Genomic DNA, 18,477 nt, shown 5'->3' on the forward strand with positions numbered 1-18,477 from the left:
ATTAAAGGTAGATCGCGGAAAACGACGAATTTAACAACGGCTATATATTTAATCGCATCAACGTTTAAATGAACTCCGGCGCAAGAATTATCAAATAACTGTAAAATCATTTTTATAGTGGATTAACCTGGTTCAAGTTCAAAACCGTCAACGGTCACGTGGTGTTTAAAAATTTCAAACGAGCAATTTTCAACTCCAATTGGCTTGCATTTGATGAAAACCTGCCAGAGTCTGGTTCTGTGTCGAAGATTACCTAATACCTACCTACCTATCTGTCTATCTGAGTACAAACGAAATTCGAGTATTTATCCTCAAAAACTATGCAATGAAGCTTTTCTTGAAGTCTATGGCTCGAATGTGGTTTTCGATAATCAGCTTATGAAATGTGTGTTAATCGATGAAATGGTCCAATTAGAATTATAAGAGGTCAAAAAGTTGGTAGATTTCAAGGAGAGGTAGCAATCGTCGGTTTCCATTTGTGAGATATCATGGTGTAGATTGGTTTTCTGGCTCTAGAAATTGAAGGGGCTACATGAATCATGGGATAATATGGTTGATTTTTTGGTGTTCGGGGTGTTCGATTCATATGGAAACGACACCAACATATAGCTCAACTTTCAATATACTTAGTGAAAATTAAGTTGGGGCAGAAGCACCAGAGAGGTGTGGATGAGGGTAGCATAAAATTGGACTTCATATTCGTGTTCGGGGTGTTTGAGTCATATGAAAATGACACCAAAATTATGAAAATAGCTCAACTATAGTAAAAATTTAGGTAGAGGGCAGAGGCACTGGAGGGGTGTGGATGAGGGTAGCATGAAATTGGACTTCATATTCGTATTCGGGGGATTCGATTCATATGGAAACGACACCTCGTTTACCAAAAACAATAATTTACACCAGAATCCATTTTTACCCCCTCTGTAAGTTTTTTCAGTTTTTGACCACGGCTCACCTCAAATTTTTTTTTGAAAAAAATATATGTTTTTTAGGGGTCAAAAACACATTTTAAAATGCTATTCCCATTTTTGTGCCGAATCATGGTCATCGCTAAAACGGGTAAACAAAGCTAAAAAAAACTCCATTTTGAGGGGGAAATGTGTGGGGAGGGGGTGAAAATTTTTGTGGGGATACCTCTCATGGATGTTTACAACGTACTAAAAGATTTAAAAAACCGGTTCACATGCGGCTGAGAAAAAAATTGTCAATGCAATTTCAGAAAAGGGGGGTTACTCAAAAACTCGGGGGGGTCTGGGGGTCTGAAACTTTTCTGACGGAAGGTGCTCAAGGGTACCCACCTTCCATGCAAGTATCAACCCTGAAGCTCTCGGCCGGGGGCAAATTCGCCATACTTATCCACCTATAGCCTTTGAAAGAATTTATTTTTTATACTTAGAGTCATTTTGACTTGCAACCCGATTACCCGAGAGAGCTGATTTAATTCAATGCGACCATTTGCATGAGGAGAGCTATAGCCAAAGAGATTCCTCAGGGATTTCAGTAAGTGAGATCATTCAGGAAACGTCCGGATTCGGAATCAGATTCAGAGTTTTCCTGTGTGAAGTCAGAGCTTCCAAAATTCTATAATTTTAATCCCCCTCTCCTTCATCTTGCACAATGATTATTTCAATTGGAATTCAGAATCGTATCGACAAAACTCAATCAAATCCCGTGTAATGTTGGATTGAGGGGGTTTGATTGCAGATAATCGTCGTCGAAACACGTTTACGTTAATATTATTTTGTAAGGGTGAAAGTGAAAGGGGGTAGAGTTGCGAAAATTGTTTTAAAAAAAATAAGTACTACACAGGACTATGAAATTTTCAAAAATCAACGTTCTGGAAATACTAGTAAGTAGTAAACTGATTTCTGTTAGGTTTTTTACTTTGAAAATCCCTTTAGTAACGTAACCCTTTCTCCCCTCCGGCCTTCCATTTTGAATTCTAGTGGAGACAAAATCAAGCCTAAAAAAATCTACGCTTCTTCCTTCTATTTTCATTGAAAACTTGACATTGAATGTAAATAATAAAAAATGCGTGATTTTAGCTTCAATTTTTTTTGTTTCTTCATGCCATTCACAAATTGCACTAGCAAGAAGGTCTAAAATTTGAAGCAGAAACTTTCGTAACAGATAATTCTGGCTCTGAAACTTGGAAAAACCTGCAGTTGATATAATGAAATGCTGAAATGAGAGTTGCATTCATTTTACGAGTATTTCATGTGAGGTGGAGAGGAGAAGTCAGGGTTTCCCTGAAAGGAAAAACTACTAACCCTGGATATGTCTTTTTTGACTTTTAATTAAACATGCTTCAATATTTTTCGGTTTTTAAAATATTCATTTTTGAGTGCAAATATTTTAAGAAATTTTTTGAACCAAATAATAAAAATTGAAAGAACATTCAAAATGTACCACCTTTTTGGTGAATTTTTTTTTATTGAACCAAACAATGAAAATGAAAGGAATATCATCACATTCAAAAAATATGTACACAACTTAGCCAAATTTCAGATGCTAAAATTATTTTTTTCATTTTTGATGAGTTTTTAAAGAATTTAATTAGATTCATCTGAAAAAAAATTGGATTTTCTATTTTTGGAAAAATCGTCATTGATCCCTAATTGGGATTTACCAATCTCACCCTTCTCTCTTCTATTCTGGCTGTGGAAGTTTTGCAACGGGCAGCAAAATATTTTGACTCGAAAATGAAAAATTGAAAAAACATCCTAAAGTATGTACTACACCGCGAAGCCAAATTTATGATGCTAAGATCGCAGATTAATTTTTTTAATTTTTTGTGAATCTGAGAAAATTCGAATTCTGGCAATTTTCCATAAAAAATCAAAAGTCGAAATTCTATTTTTGAAGTGAAAAATCCAAAAATTTGCTTGGGTCTCTAGAATGTTTTAAAATTGCCATAAATCGACTTAAGATGTAGAAAATGAAATTTGAACCTTTCAACTTTCTGTCTCAAGATCAACTTTTGATTTTTTCTCATAAGAAATTGGACGTCCAAATTCATCAAAAAATTAATTTCAGCATCTTAAATTTTGTTTGTTGATGTATTTTTGAATATTTTTTCAATTTTTCATTTTCTGGTGCAATAATTTGGTGCCTGTTGGGAGACTTTCCTCGTACTCGTCAAATTTTCGTGAAGTTGGTCATTTTAAGAATACACGCAGTGACGTAGATTATTCTGAGACCTCATTTTTTCCCTGATCTCGAAATTGTAAGAATAAAGAGAAAGGTTCGATTTTTGTTCAAGTTCCTATAGCCTTTTTTTGCCTGAAGTTTTTTGAAAATTTACAGAATTAAAAAAATTGCACATTTTCCAAAGAAGTGCCCGCTGCATGATTAGATGTTAGGTACCTTTTCCCTTTTTTCAATTCATTGACCAATTGGCTGCGAGGAGGAGCTGCAGCTTTTATTTCCATGGGCTTTTCTCGTGCTACCTTCTGTCCTCCTTTTAGACATCCCTTAGATCGATGATAAAGGGCACAGAAAATGATGTTCTGTTATAGTTGAAACAAAAAATTCATTTTTCGTAATTAATTGCATAAGTTTTACATCCTAGCGTTGAAAAGCAAAAAAAAACAGTCCTGGCATTTTTACGAAGTTATCGGCCTGAGATTAGTGCTAGTATTTATTACTTTCTTGCCGGTATCATTATGTGAAGAATGAACTTTTCAGCATTAGGTATACTTCGGTACATTTAGAAAAACACGCAATTTATTCAACGTTCGTGTACCTGCGCTTGAGCAACAAATAAAATTGTTATGTAAAAATTCTCATAGATACATTAACTACCTAGCTAAAACATTGTAACTAGCATCGACTATACGATGACGACGACGACGTGATGAAGAGACCGGTAAAATTTCCATGCAAAGTTCAACGTTCAGTTATTTGATGGTAGGTAACGTGGATAGAGCAAACAAATTTATCGCCTGTAGAAACCTAGCGTACACACACGGTTCGCTGAAAAGTTTTAAAAATAGCCATTATAGCGAACAACCTGTATAAGTAGGTTCACATGTATCAGGTTCAAAGTAGTTTTTTTACTTTACGAATCGCAACAGTGCACTCGCATTCGGTACGAGCCAAAGCGGCCGAGCCAGAGCCATCAAGTAACCGGACATTTGCTCTGCTGGTCGATGTTCGAAGTGGACACGATTGGCTGATCTTCAGCACCGGCCCGTCATAAACTCCGTCGAATTAAGTATTTATAATCGACGAATTGAGGAAAATTTTCAATGTTCTTGGAAAATACTTATTCGCGTTAAAAATGCCATAGACTATCTATTATTTCCGCGTTATTAGCATCTTTTTTGGGTTGACGTTCTATTCGGGACTCGGGTGTCGTGATACGGACGATGGTCGCCGGTCGGTGATAATGCCATTTTCCTCTCTTCTCCTTTCTTCACCTTTGCACGATTATTCGTGTACCGACGATTGTTCGCTGTGCTGCGCTGCTTCGAAGTTATTGGCTCCAGTTTAATCGGCATTGCTGCGGGATAATTAATGATCGCTGAAATGCACAAACCAATGCGAGTGATTTTTTTAATAGATTTCATACGGAGATTATAATTTATGCTGTATTGACCAGAGGCAAAAATTGTTTGTAGGATTCGACGGAAAAAAGTTATAAATAATTTTAAATTATCGTCGAGTTCATTCCTGAAGCAAATACGAAAAGTTCGCGTTATTTGTTTTAATGTGTTTGCGTCAATAGTTCGATTCTCGATTGTAAATTTTTTATTGGCAAATTTTTGAAATTTTTGTAGAATTTGGTCAACTACGCAATGCAGGTTGATCGTAATTCTTCAAAATACGAATAAAGATGAAATTTTGAAAAAGATTTTAACCATGGAAGGCGAAATTATTTTTTAAAGATATTTTCAAACCTTATTTTCGAATCTGGAAATATTTCCTCAACGTCACAGCTAAAACAAAGATGTCATATGAACCTTCTAAATAAAGATTGGAGTAGAGTAGAGAGCCTCATTCAAAAATGGAATCGCACTTTTGAATCTAAAATGAAATCGAGTGCTCTGATTTCGCAAAAAAAATTGTTTCACTATGTAAACTCAATTTTTTATGATTACGAGCAAAACTGCAAAAGTAGAAATTTATGAAGTACTGCCTACTGGGTTATTCCACGTCAATTAGACCAAAAAGTGGTAGGGGGGTTCGACGATTTTTTTGAAATTTTTCCTGTGGAAAAACCTTTTGAAGGGATGACTAATGGCGCAAATCGCAGCCCTCTAGCCCATTTTTAAAGGCAGCCAGGGGGTGTCAAAGTTTTCAGTGATTCTAAAATATCATCAATTTCATCAGTGGATTACTCAATAACCGCGATACCTACCAAAATGGAACTTTTTCCAATAGTTAGGGATTTTGAAAAGCTTTTTGATGATATCATAAAAATCAGTGTTGCCACTTTTTTTCGTACAAAAAATTAGCTCAAAAAGTTTTGAAACGTACCTATAGTTTTCATATCGTTCCGACTCTCAAAAATTCTGAAAAAAATATATTATGCACAACTTTTCATGTTGAACAAATGAACAACATATTAAAAAATTGGGATGGTACCATGTTGCAAAGTCGATTTTAAAAAATTCAAAGTTTGCGACAAAATGCGATATTTTGATTTATTTTAAAACATGAAAAAAAGTTTTTACAAGTGAAGTTGACCCATTCGACCTCTTATTTTTACGTATCTGTCGAAAAAGTTGAAAAAACCCTTTCACTCGCAAAAAAATCAAAATTCGAAAAAATTCAGAAAATGAACGAATTTTTATTTTTTTGTTGTGTGTGTAATTTTTATCAACTTTTTCATGAAATACTTCAGAAAGAGGTCAAAATAAGACAACTGAATAAATTTAAACTTTTTTGATAAGTGAAATTGAAAATTGAATTATTTTGATTTTTTTTTTGTAAGTTCATTTCATCGAGTGAAAGGGTTTTTTCAACTTTTTCAACAGATACGCAAAAATAGAGGTCAAATGGGTCAACTTCACCTATAAAAACTTTTTTTCATGTTTTAAATAAAAAAATCGCATTTTTTCGCAAACTTTGAATTTTTTAAAATCGACTTTACGAAATAATTCCACCCCAATTTTTTAATATGTTGTTCAGCATGAAAAGTTGTCCATAATATATTTTTTTCAGAATTTTTGAGAGTCGGAATGATATAAAAACTATACATTTTGAAACTTTTTGAGCTAATTTTTTGTACGAAAAAAGTGGCAACACTGATTTTTACGATATCACCAAAAAGCTTTTCAAAATCCCTAACTATTGGGAAAAGTTTCTTTTTGGTAGGTATCGCGGTTATTGAGTAATCCACTGCTGAAATGGATGACATTTTAGGATCACTAAAAACTTTGACACCCCCTGGCTGTCTTTAAAAATGAGCTAGAGGGCTGCGATTTGCGCCATTAGTCATCCCTTCAAAAGGTCTTTCCACAGGAAAAATTTCAAAAAAATCGCCGAACCCCCCCCACCACTTATTGGTTCAATTGACGTGGAATGACCCTACTACATCTTTAAAAATTTTTAAACAGACATTAAAAATCATTTTTAATGTTCTTTTCAGCAAAATTATTTTCAAAATGGGATTTCCACATCTTTGACGGAGAGCACAACGCCCTCCCCTCTTCCAACCTGATTTTTTCTTCTATGTATTCAAAAAAATTCTCATACATCGTTACAATACTTTTACCTTTTTTCAACGTACCTACCTATTTTATTTAATCTTGCATATTTTTTTTCAATTTTGAGACATTTTCTAATTTTTTTCTCATATTTTTGTGTTGCAAGAGAATTTGTGATTTTTCAACAAATTTTCTTTCCAACAATTCTTGCATTTTTTTGCATTTTTAAGTGCATTTTAAACGATTTTTGAGAGAATTCTTCATTTTTTAAAACATTTCAAGCATTTGTGCTATTTTGGAGGATTTTATTTTAATTTTCACGATCTGTTATGCAACTCTTTTAAATCATTCATATTGCATTTTGAACAATGCTTGAAACATTTCTCGATTTTTAGATTTTTTTTGAGAATAATCAAATGCTCTAATCTTGTATTGATGAGAGTTCTCCAATTTTTGTTTATCAATATATCTTCTCTCTCCCTCCCTCACGGAAAAATTCCTCATTTCATTCTGCATACCTACTCAACAATATTTTGAACTTTCAACAACTTGAGAGACCAATTGACGCGAGTCGAATCGTTTCATTGACTATTCTGCATTTTCGCGCTGATATTCCCATCAATGGAGACCAAATTGTGGACACACGTGTACCATAAACAAAAAATGACGAAAGAATAACGTTGGCGTAATATCTCGCGGCCAGTCATACATATTTTTATGCGTATAGTACGTTGCGTGTTATTAAACTTGACGCGCATAGTCCTTACACTTGAAAACATCGCTGGTGAACTTGAATCATAAATAGCCATGAATGGGAGCTTGCTGCTTGCAGTGCCAGTGTTGTTGTTGTTGTTGCTGTATGTATAATGGCAATTTTCGTAATTATAATTGTCATACGTAACGATCTCCCAGAGCATATTAGAAGAATGCAGCGTGATAAAATGGAAAAGAAAGATAGAGAAAGAAAGCGAGCGAAAAAAATAATAATTTTATTCTTCAAACATGCAGTCTAGCGTACGCGTTAGAGTTTGATAAATTGAAGAGATGTTGCCAAAATTAATCACGCTCTCTCGGTAACGATACAACAAATCGTATTTTATACCTCGACAAAGGTTGATGAACGTTTATGGAGCACCGAGTACTGGTAACAAAGCATTACCTTGAAGATAATGGCAGTTTAAATTGGAAAGACCTTGCAGATAAAGATTCTACCGTAAAATCAAAAAAATTACTATAAAACAACAAAAGCGAAAAATATCTGGATCGAAGATTGCCATTGAGAAAATTCTAATACGATTGTCTGGCGATAAAAATTGCTTTTCAGGGTTAAAAAATTATATTCTCGGTAAGTTTATTGAACTTTTATAACATACAGAGTCAGGTTGTACTTTCGATCGCGTATTCGAATGCTTTGTTTTTATATTTCGCGTCGCGTCTCGTCCTCGTCGTATATACTTAATCGTCCTCTGTATATACTTATTCGACGTGAGACGAAAAACAAGAGGGAAAAACCGCAAACGAAACGAACTCTCTCGGACTAATTAACTATTTAATTCACTTAATGGCAAAGAAATGTCGGAAAAAGTGACATCGAAGTAACCTGGCGTACTTCCTCTGAAATGAAAATGCGTTCGGTGCTGATGGTTTTCTTCGTGAAATGTACCAACAGCGACTAACTGTGATATATGTATTTTACCTTATACTTACACCTAGAGAAGGATACTTTACCACGCCGCGATACACCGCCGGAAATATAATATCAACCCTGAGACACTGTGAAAGCTTTTACAGAGATGTTATCGAAATTATGAATAACCTAGGTGCGAGTTATTTAATGTCAAAATCGTGGTCTCTTCTCGTGTAAACAGAAACACCAGAGCTTATAAGTTACAATGTGACGTTTTCCAGAGCAACCCGCATAATTGGAAGAAACTCTGGTTTCGATTTTACCCAAAATTTCAGTGTCATTCGGTTCATGTTCGGCAGGATGTAGAGTTTGAGTGGGTTTTCGAACACCTGAACTTTAATTGGTCTAACATGTAGATAAGCTACTAAATACGTGGGTAGGTGGGTGCATACTTAGCCTAGTATAATATGTTGTAGGTAATATTGAGTCGTTTTTGCATTGATGTGTTTCGGGAAAAAAAATTTCTCTAAAAAATCGATTAAACCTAATAAAAAGATAAAAAAAGCATGCTTTAAAAAATGAGTGTTGATAAAGAGGGAGGAACCCTTATATATAAAGCTTTGGCTAATTGAACTAATTTTTTTCTGTCATATTTTGAGGATGGCTAGTATGGTCTATGGAGATAAACAATGGCAATTTTCTGATTCAAAAATGAAATTTTTCAGTGTTTTCCTCTTATTTCGATTTTGTACAATTTTTCTTAGAAAAAAAGTTGTTTTTACTTTTTCAAAGGATATAAGATGCTTTTCCTCATTTTTCTCCTCAACAGTCCATACAAAGCCGTGAACTTGAAATTCTTCCTTTTTGAAAAAAAAATGTTTCTCCAAGCCTAACTCAATTTCCCCTAACTTATACTTACTTGAAAACAATTTTTTCTACAATTTGGTGGATGAACTGCCAAATTACCAATTCCTTCCTATTTTGCATTGAAGTGCAAAAAAAGCACTCTACTGGGCATTAAAAGTTGCATTTGAGGTGAAAATAATTTTCAAATGCATTCTTTTTCTTCAGATTTTCTCTTCAATTATACCTACCTATTGAAAAAAAATTGAAATTCGTTTATTTTTTTGCTTTGAGTGTAATTTTTATCAACTTTTTCATGAAATACGTCAGAAAGAAGTCGAAATAATACAACCGAATAAATTTAAACTTTTTTGATGCTTGGAATTGAAAATTGAATTTTTTCAAATTTTTCAACAGATACGTAAAAATAGAGGTCAATTGGGTCAACTTCACCAATCAAAACTTTTTTTCATGTTTTAAATCAAAAAATCGCATTTTTTCGCAAACTTTTAATTTTTAAAATCGACTTTACGAAAGAATTCTATACCCCAATTTTTTAATTTGTTGTTCAGCATGAAAAGTTGTCCATTATATATTTTTTTCAGAATTTTTGAGCGTCGGGACGATATGAAAACTACGTTTTGAAACTTTTTGAGCTAATTTTTTGTACGAAAAAAGTGGAAACACTGATTTTTAGGGTATCACCAAAAAACCTTTCAAAACCCCTAACTATTGGACAAAGTTCCATTTTGGTAGGTATCGCGGTTATCGAGTAATCCACTGCTGAAATAGATGTTATTTCAAGTTCACTGAAAACTTTGACACCCCCCTAGCAGTCTTTATAAAAGGGCTAGATGGCCGAGATTTGCGCCGTTGTTCATCCCTTCAAAAGGTCTTTCTACTATAAAAATTTCAACAAAAAAAATCGCCGACACCCCCCCCCCCCTCCTACTATTTCTTGGTCGAATTGACGTGGAATGGCCCCAGATTTCAATCAAATCTTCTCAAAATTGAAAGATAATTTGTCAAAAATGCAGGAAGTATTTTGAATTTTACTGTTAAATTGACTTGTCAGTTACTGAAATTTATATAAATTGGTGAAAATATAGGCACAGTTGAGCAATTGGCTAATAATCGATGAAAATTGTAAAAATTGAGACAAATATTGCAAAAATTCTCAGTTATGAAAAAAATAGAGAGTTACATAAAATTGATCAAATATCAAAATGAAACGAAATCGTGAAAAAAATCACAGAAAGCATAATAAAAACCTTAAGATTTTCATAGAAATTACTTAAAAGTTATCAAAATGTATTGAGGCAGTATTGTGAGCAATTTGAAATTGCTGGAGAAAAATCAACTTTTGCTGGAGGCTTCAAATCGCCTCCTAAATGATTGCATTTGATTTGAAAGTGTCAACTTTTTTATTTTCCAAAAATTGACCAAAAATCGAAAAATCATCGTCGACAGCAGCTGAAAAATTTGATTCTGAGGTCTGGATGATGATATGCTCTTTCCACGTTTCAACGTGTCAAATTCCAGCTCGATCGGAGTAGACGAGTTGTGAAGGTTCCTTCTATGTAGGCCTAAGCAGGTACCTATCTATGAGTGTCAAATTTCAAGTTTTCCTCTTTCTGTCTCTGTGTTTTCCTTTTGATTTTAGTTGTTAATGGTCTTGAGGAAAAAACGTAGCATGGAATTTTCTGAAATTCTCATTCGTTGAACATCAGCTCGAGCGAGTGCTCTGTCGATATCCTCATCCTGTGATTCCCACGTGCTGTGGTGGAGCTGGACCTCCCTCACTTAGGCTGTTTATATTACGTCGCTTCTTACAGCATCGATGTTTTTTTTTCATCATGTGGTTTGATGACTAATGACTCACTCTTTCTCGGTTGCTAAAAATTATTCAGTTTTTTCTCTCATTTATTTTTCGATGTTTTTTCCTGAAATCGTAATGAAATTGCAATGGTATTCGCGTGGATGGCGAGTTAGCTAGCGAGTCGAAAAATTTCATACGTGGTTTTAAAAAGCACGAAACGCAGACGACGCCACCTTAATGTCGTATCCTAATTAAGTACGCTCACCAGTCACCAATACACTCTGTCTACATGAACAATTAAACTCCGATGAAGAATAAAAATAAGAACAGGAAATAGGATTTTTCAAAAAATGGCAGACAACCAAAAAATTCCGAGTTGTTTTTCTCAATCGAGAATCGGAGTTCGAGATTTCTGCCATGCTATATTATAGAGATAGACTACAGTTCGTAAATTCGTAATGCAGCAAAGACGCTTTAGGACTGTCTTTATGCCTTATGGTAGTCGTGGTACATAATGAAAATTTTTTCTCACATGTTGGCTGCACTGAGGCAATGTGTGAGAATACACATTCCAAATGTAGACGGCTTCGGGTATAGATAATGCGTTACCACAAAGAGGGAGAGGAAACAAAAGACGCCGTCGACCGAAGAACTGATGTAGATGGCCTTCGGTGTGTGTTATTCGAGTGGTTGAATGTCCGATCGCGATGTGTACAGAGTGCTGGATCCTCGGCCAAGGTTACTTCGAGCCTGCAGTCGCTTCATCCATCGTTCATCCTGCCCTTCGACTCCTCTCCACGTCTTTTTTTCACTCCCTCTATCCTGTGCCCGCCGATATCCCCATTCGTAGGCGCTATTTACACGGTGTGAAAATTCACCGCGAAAAGCTTAATTTTTGGCCACGAACTCGCAGCTGTGCGAAAAATGAAAAAATTCTCGAAATTTTAGCGGTTGGTACGACTGCTTTACCGCCATAGTGAAAATCTTGACTGATCCGTCGGATTCTTCGCCCAAGTGTCATGTCGTAAAATTTCGTAGAAGATTTTAGGTAGTCGTGTGGTTACGTACCTACGTGTGGTCATCATCGTGAACGTCATTGAACTTTAAGAATTGCATGGATGATATCTCGAAAATTTATGAGAAGGAGTAACTAAAATATAATAGGCGACTTCTTTGATAAAAATAAATTTCTTTTTTACGTTTTGAAAAAATATATAGCGCAGAATCATAAATTTGGACTCTTGATACCATTTTTTATTTCCTGCAGATTAATTGATTTGAAATAAAAAGATGCATCTTTCATATTTATCAAGTTGAATTTTAATTTATCTCTACTAGTTTGTCCTTATTTTAATGACCAAAAATACAGGGTGTGGGTAAAAAACCTCGTAGTTGAATATATTTGTCGAGAATAGACCTATAGAAATCTCTGATACCCTCGCTGCCCGAAAAAGAAAACGTTCATTCGTTCATTCATCTTGAAACTTATATTTACTGAATTTCCATACCTTAGATAGGTAGGTACTCATTTTTTTAAAAGCATTGAAAAATTATCCGTGAATGTTTTTCAACTATGTAAAATACGAATTGTTGAACTTTAGATAGCTCTATAAACGTTTTTGACTGTAGGAGATGATTTGCATTTTTATTCCCTCTGTGATTTGATTCGACGTGATTGAATTCCATATGAGTCATTCACGAAAAATAGATTTCGTTGAACATGAATCACTTTTGACCAGTGTGATCAGGGATGTATTTTGCTCGAACAATTTGATCCCAGATGAGTACCAAAATAAATGTTTAATCAGATGTAAAAGAAATTATTTCTGAATAATTTGATTCAGAATGAATCAATCTTCAAGAACGATTGATCAGAAATGAGTGAAGGTGTCACAGATAACGATTCTCGAATCGTTTGTGAATGACCAGATCACAATCACGTGAATCGTTCGCGAATGATTTGATTAAATTTGAATCAATAATTTGCGAATTATACCTATCTGATTCAAAATGAGTTGATCATTGAAGAAGAATGAATCGTTGATGAGCAATTGCAATCAATCAGATAAGAATGAAGAATTTTCTTTAAAAAAATTAACCAAAAGTGAATCGTTCTTGAACGATTAAATTCTATTCAAGTGAATCATTCGCGAACTTTTTTGATTCAGAATGGACGAATTAAGCCTATTATTAAACGATTGCGAACGATTTTATCGACTTGAAATCGTTGGTGAACGATTAATCAAATATGAATGAATCATTTGCAAAATATTTTTTGCTAACCAAGAGTCGTTGACGTGATTTAGAATCATGTGAATCGTTCATGAACGATTGATTACTGAAAATTGAATCGTCTGAATTGAACATGAGTATGATCAAACCATAAAATGAATCTTGCGAACGATTTGATGCAAACAGGTCTAATTTTGACTCACAGTTCATTCTGATTTATCGAATTTTTTACCCAACGAATTATGCATTTTAAAGGATTCTATTTTTTGTAGGGTGAGGGGAAGAGTCCTGAAAGTGTGAGATTCGTAATTCATTACGAATTTTTTCCTTCTCTGTTTCTTGGTGTAGGCATCAAAATTTTCAAAGATTTAGTGAAATTGAAAAATTTAGCATTTTAATTTTAATCTGTATTAAGTAGGTAGGTACTTTATTTTTTCAGAAATGTAATAAGTACCTACATGTTTTCATTCTGGTTTTCGTATCTTGTGTGATTTAACCTCGGTTTGTAAATACGTAATTTTTGTTATGCGAAGCAAACGAACTGGTCGAATTTGAAATTATCATCTTTCTTCTTTCACTTCTAATTTCACACCAAAAAAAGTATAGAAATAGGCCAGCTTGAAACTGAAAATATACAAATGATGCGATATTTTGAATACTCGTACTAGAGCCTGAAAAATTCCATCGCCTGTCCTTTCTTCGTTCTTGAAACAAAATACAGAGCGAATAAATTAGGTAAAAACTCGAAATGGAAATCTCTTCCGGAATAAATTGACGTGAAAAATCCCAAAAACATCTCAGCTTCACGTGTTCGTACAAATTACATTTCATATATAAAGTCGTCAGATCAGCGATTCGTGAAATAGGTTTTTTCTTGAAACTCAAACACGATGTAAATGAGTGGAAAAAACCTCCTAGTGGTATGCTCATGTAAAACACACCTACAAGTGCTTCTTTATCCCCTAACGGCTGTCGTTACCGGTGAATTTACAACGTACAGAATCGCCGGCTGCTCTGGTAACCGCAGTTTCTAAAATTAAACGTTTTTCTAATAAAAAAAAAAAATACTACTTTATTCAACCGTAGGCCGAGCTGATTATTCAAGAATAAGGCGAAAAAAACTTCCAATTTATCCAGAAACGAGTCAAAATAGTAGCCTTTTTCACTCGGTTATTCGATCAAATTACGCATGTGGTATAAATGGACGATAAAAAACTGTCTCGAAGAGCTTTTTCAACATGTGGATAAAAAATAGCGAAGAAAGTTGAAACAACGCCCATGTAGGACAAGATTTGTTAGTGTGGCTGGTTGGTCGTTTTTTTTTCTTCTTCATCAATTTCAAGGTCATCGATAATAAAAGCTTTAAAAGTAGCTACAGGAGATTCACGTTGGTTTGTAGGCGTCGGAAAAAGTATTCGGTGAATGGAAGAGATGCTGTGTGAGTGATTAACGTGAATACGCATCTTTCGTAATAAAAAGTTTTATTTTGGTCATTTTTTTTAAAAAGTAAAATTATAGCTTGTGTGAGATTTTTACGAGAGTCAGATTCCATCGAGGCGGGTTTTTTATTGTGTATACGGAATTATGAGTTAAGAATAAAGTTACCGCGAAGCTTTTTTTTTTATTTTTTATTTAATATAAATCGATGCTTTATAACGTTTGGGTGAAAAAGAAAACATATCCCACTCGTTTTGATACTTTATGAATTTGCGAGACACAAAGGATAAATTATTTCGTTTACGACCAATCTTAATATCCGGTAATCTTTCACGTAACATCTTTAAACATCTTAATAGGTGAACTTGTTCGTGTTCTTAATGCTTAATTAGATATGTAAATTAATTACGAAACAAAAGAAAATGGCTACATCCGATCGTATTTATCCGTTCAAACAGGTATTAAAAATAACGATCATGTAATGCGCCCAGATAATAACTTTCAGTTTCATAAATTATTTTTTCCGTCAAATGCATCGTCCCGGGGTAATTAAGAATTCGTATGACATGGCGGCGAATTCGTCGTAAGGGTTGGAGAATTGATTTCAGAGGCGAGCGAAAGGGTTGCACGAAAGGGATTTGTCCAATATAAAGGGGTGAATTCTCGACGTACTCGTATCTACATGGATCGTTCTGAAAATCTCGTGTATTATATTTGTATACTTAAAACCATCAAATATTGTGTATGATATGGCATACGAATGTATAACGTTATAAGATTGCTGTTATGTTTATGTAAGTAATTGAAATAAAAATCGATTTTTATTCTCGTCCATCCTCCTCACTTGTATGTACAATTGAAACAGTTGTCGCTTAAATTTTAAAACAAAAGTTTGCCATTTGCGGATTTCTTCGATATGTTTTTCGCAGCAATTCTTCGTCGCATCAACTTTTCCTGTTTCCTTTCTTTGAACAAGTTTTAAATGAATCGAGCTTACAATTTCATCACGTAATGTTCCTCTTCTTTGATAAAACTTTCCATTGAGATTTTCTCGCGCTCGTTTAATGCGAATATTGTACTTAGGTGGAAATGAATCGGGGAAAAAGTTCTGAAAATATTATTGCATTACTATGCTGCAAAGTTTAAAACGAATCTTGAAATTTATTTCTACGCTATGAGCTATAATTGCTCGTATGTTAACGAATCTCCAGGTGATGACTCACTCTACGTGAATGTTAAATAAGTTGCCTGTCGTAGTTTTGCGAAGGCAGACGATCTGATGAATTTTTTAAACCCGGTGTTCGTACGTTTTACTTCGAAGGAATGACACGTGATGTGAAGAAAATTAACGATGTATGAATGGTCAGTGGTTTATGCAAGTTTAATTCCATTCTGAGTGACCTCTCTACGTTGAGGCGAGCCATGCTGCTTTTTTAAAGCAGTTTGTGCGAGAAATCTAACCCTTGTAGCTTTTTTGGTAGGTACCTAGTTGTTTGTGGCTAATGAACCTGAATGGATATTATTATTCGCAATGTGCTGGTCTCAGAAAGTCTGATGGAATTTGAAATGGATACTTCTAAAACTTAAGCAACCCCCAAGTCATGCAAATTTTTAATTTCAATTTTTTTTTTTTTTTGAGGAAATTGGGGGTTTATTGTACGACGTAGAGGTGTTCATTCGAAAAAATTCATTCGAAATTCAAAATCAGGGATATCGAAAGCATAACGAATGATATGCCACACGATATTAAAGTTGATTTTTTTCATGAATTCGAAATTTGGCACATAGTTAGAAACTGAGTTTTCGTTTAAAAAAAGAACTACTTCGAACTTTCAATGACATTTTTAAAAATGATTTTGTTTTCATTTTATGAGAATCCTCGAAAAATGAAATTCGTTGCTTGAAATTTCCACTGATGACATATTTTTATTTTAACTAGTTTCTCCTTCGATATTTTTTTATCCAGATCAAAAATAAAAATCTTCCTGCTAGTTGAAGTATTCATGTTGTTGAAAAATATTGTTCATAAAAAATCATAAGAACAATAAAATGAGAGACAGGAGCACGCAAGAGTTATGTATTTTTCATGACTTCATCTGTGGGGAGGAAGAAAACTTGAAGGTGAAAATTATCGCAAATAGTCAAAAATGGACTCGACGAGTTAAAATGTTTTTTCTTTCCTATCAAATAATGGATCCTGAAAAATAGAAGGAATGTAAAATAAAAATCATCATTTACAAAAATTTTAAATTTCAATATTTTGATTTTTTTTTTTTGGTTGACAAAAAGTCCTGTTTTTTTTTTAAAAATTGTGAGATTCTTGTTATTTGCTAAAAAATTATCAAAAATTCTCATCTTACCAAAATTGCACTTTAACATTTTTTTTTGCCAAAAATTCCTTTCAAAAACCCTACTTTTTTCTGGAATTGTCAAAATCTCACTTTTTGCCAAAAATAGCCAAAAAGTCTCGCGTTTTTCAAAAATTGCTAAAAATTGTAAATTTTTTGTTGAGTTTATTTTATGAGATGTGATTGGAATGTTTTGTTTCATCATCTTTTCATATAAAAGTGTTCTGTTTTTTAGGATTTTTTTCTTCTTTGGTTACTCAAGTTATTTGTTTACCTTATTAAAATTTAATCACCTGCTTGAATTTTTCTTAAATTTTTGTTTTGTTTTGAAGATTGACTAAGCATTCAAATAAATTAAGTTTTGGTCTTAAAAACAAAAACAAAAAAAAATCAAAAAAAAACAACATAAAAACGTGAATTTTTACATTTTTCTCCAATTCTCTAAGATTGCATATTTACTTTCCTCAAAATTAATGAAGAATCGATTATTTGGTTCTCTGTTCTCCCTCTTTTCTCCTCTGCTCTCTTCCCATACAAAAAAATAGCAAAAAGAAACGAATGAAAATACGTACATTTTTCAAAAATAATGATTTAATTAATTTGGTGCACCTAGTTGAAATATTTTTTCAAAATAAATTCGTATTAGATAAATGTGTTCTTATTTTTATAGTATGGTACGTCGTAGAATACTGATAAAATTAGGCTAACTATAATTTTCGTCACGCAATTTTTTTTTTTTTTTGTTGCTCTAATTGAACAGTTTATGTGTTTTTCTGAAACATAAATAGCTGCTAGCACTGTCTAGCCATACGAAATAAAATGTTGAGTTGTTAGCCGAATAAAGCGAACAGAACAGAATACCACGTGAATCGTCATAAACTGTCATCAAGCATGGGTGACTAACCTTAAAAAATGAACACGACATAACTAACACGTGTTTACTACATAAATGAAGAATTGTAGGTGCAGTAGGGAAAAAAAGGGAAAAAACACACCCTTGTCTCAGATGTGCGAATTTTCACGATTTTTTCCTCTTTGTGATATTTTTGTCAAATCTAGGAAGTAAAACTCGTTGTATCGAAGGGTTTGTTGGAAATTCGAGGCATTGGCATCGGTGAAATTTTATTAGAGAGCGTGACTGTTTTTTGGAATAAGTTGTGACGATGGTTTTTTTTTTCGTGTAACGGTTTGCAATTTCAAAGAGACGTATAGTAATAAGTGGCGAGTAGTTCAATATGTTTTGAGTTTACTTTGGATCGAGCCATTTTCGGTATTTGAATTGGATTTTTTTCCTCGATGAAATAGATAGAGGCTGGAATTTTTTCTCGAATTCTTTTTGCTGTGAAAATTGTTATTTTATTGGGAAACTGTAATTTTGCCATTTCATTATCAAACAAGTTCGCCGCCTCGCCGGGGAATTGGAAAATGTAAACATACGATTTTTTTTTTCATTTTGCACGTCTGTTAAATAAGTTGAAAAAAGTTGTAAGTTGATGTAGTTTGCTTACGATTTTTTTT

This window comes from Planococcus citri, chromosome 5 (assembly GCF_950023065.1).
Source record: "Planococcus citri chromosome 5, ihPlaCitr1.1, whole genome shotgun sequence".
Classification (NCBI taxonomy): domain Eukaryota; kingdom Metazoa; phylum Arthropoda; class Insecta; order Hemiptera; family Pseudococcidae; genus Planococcus; species Planococcus citri.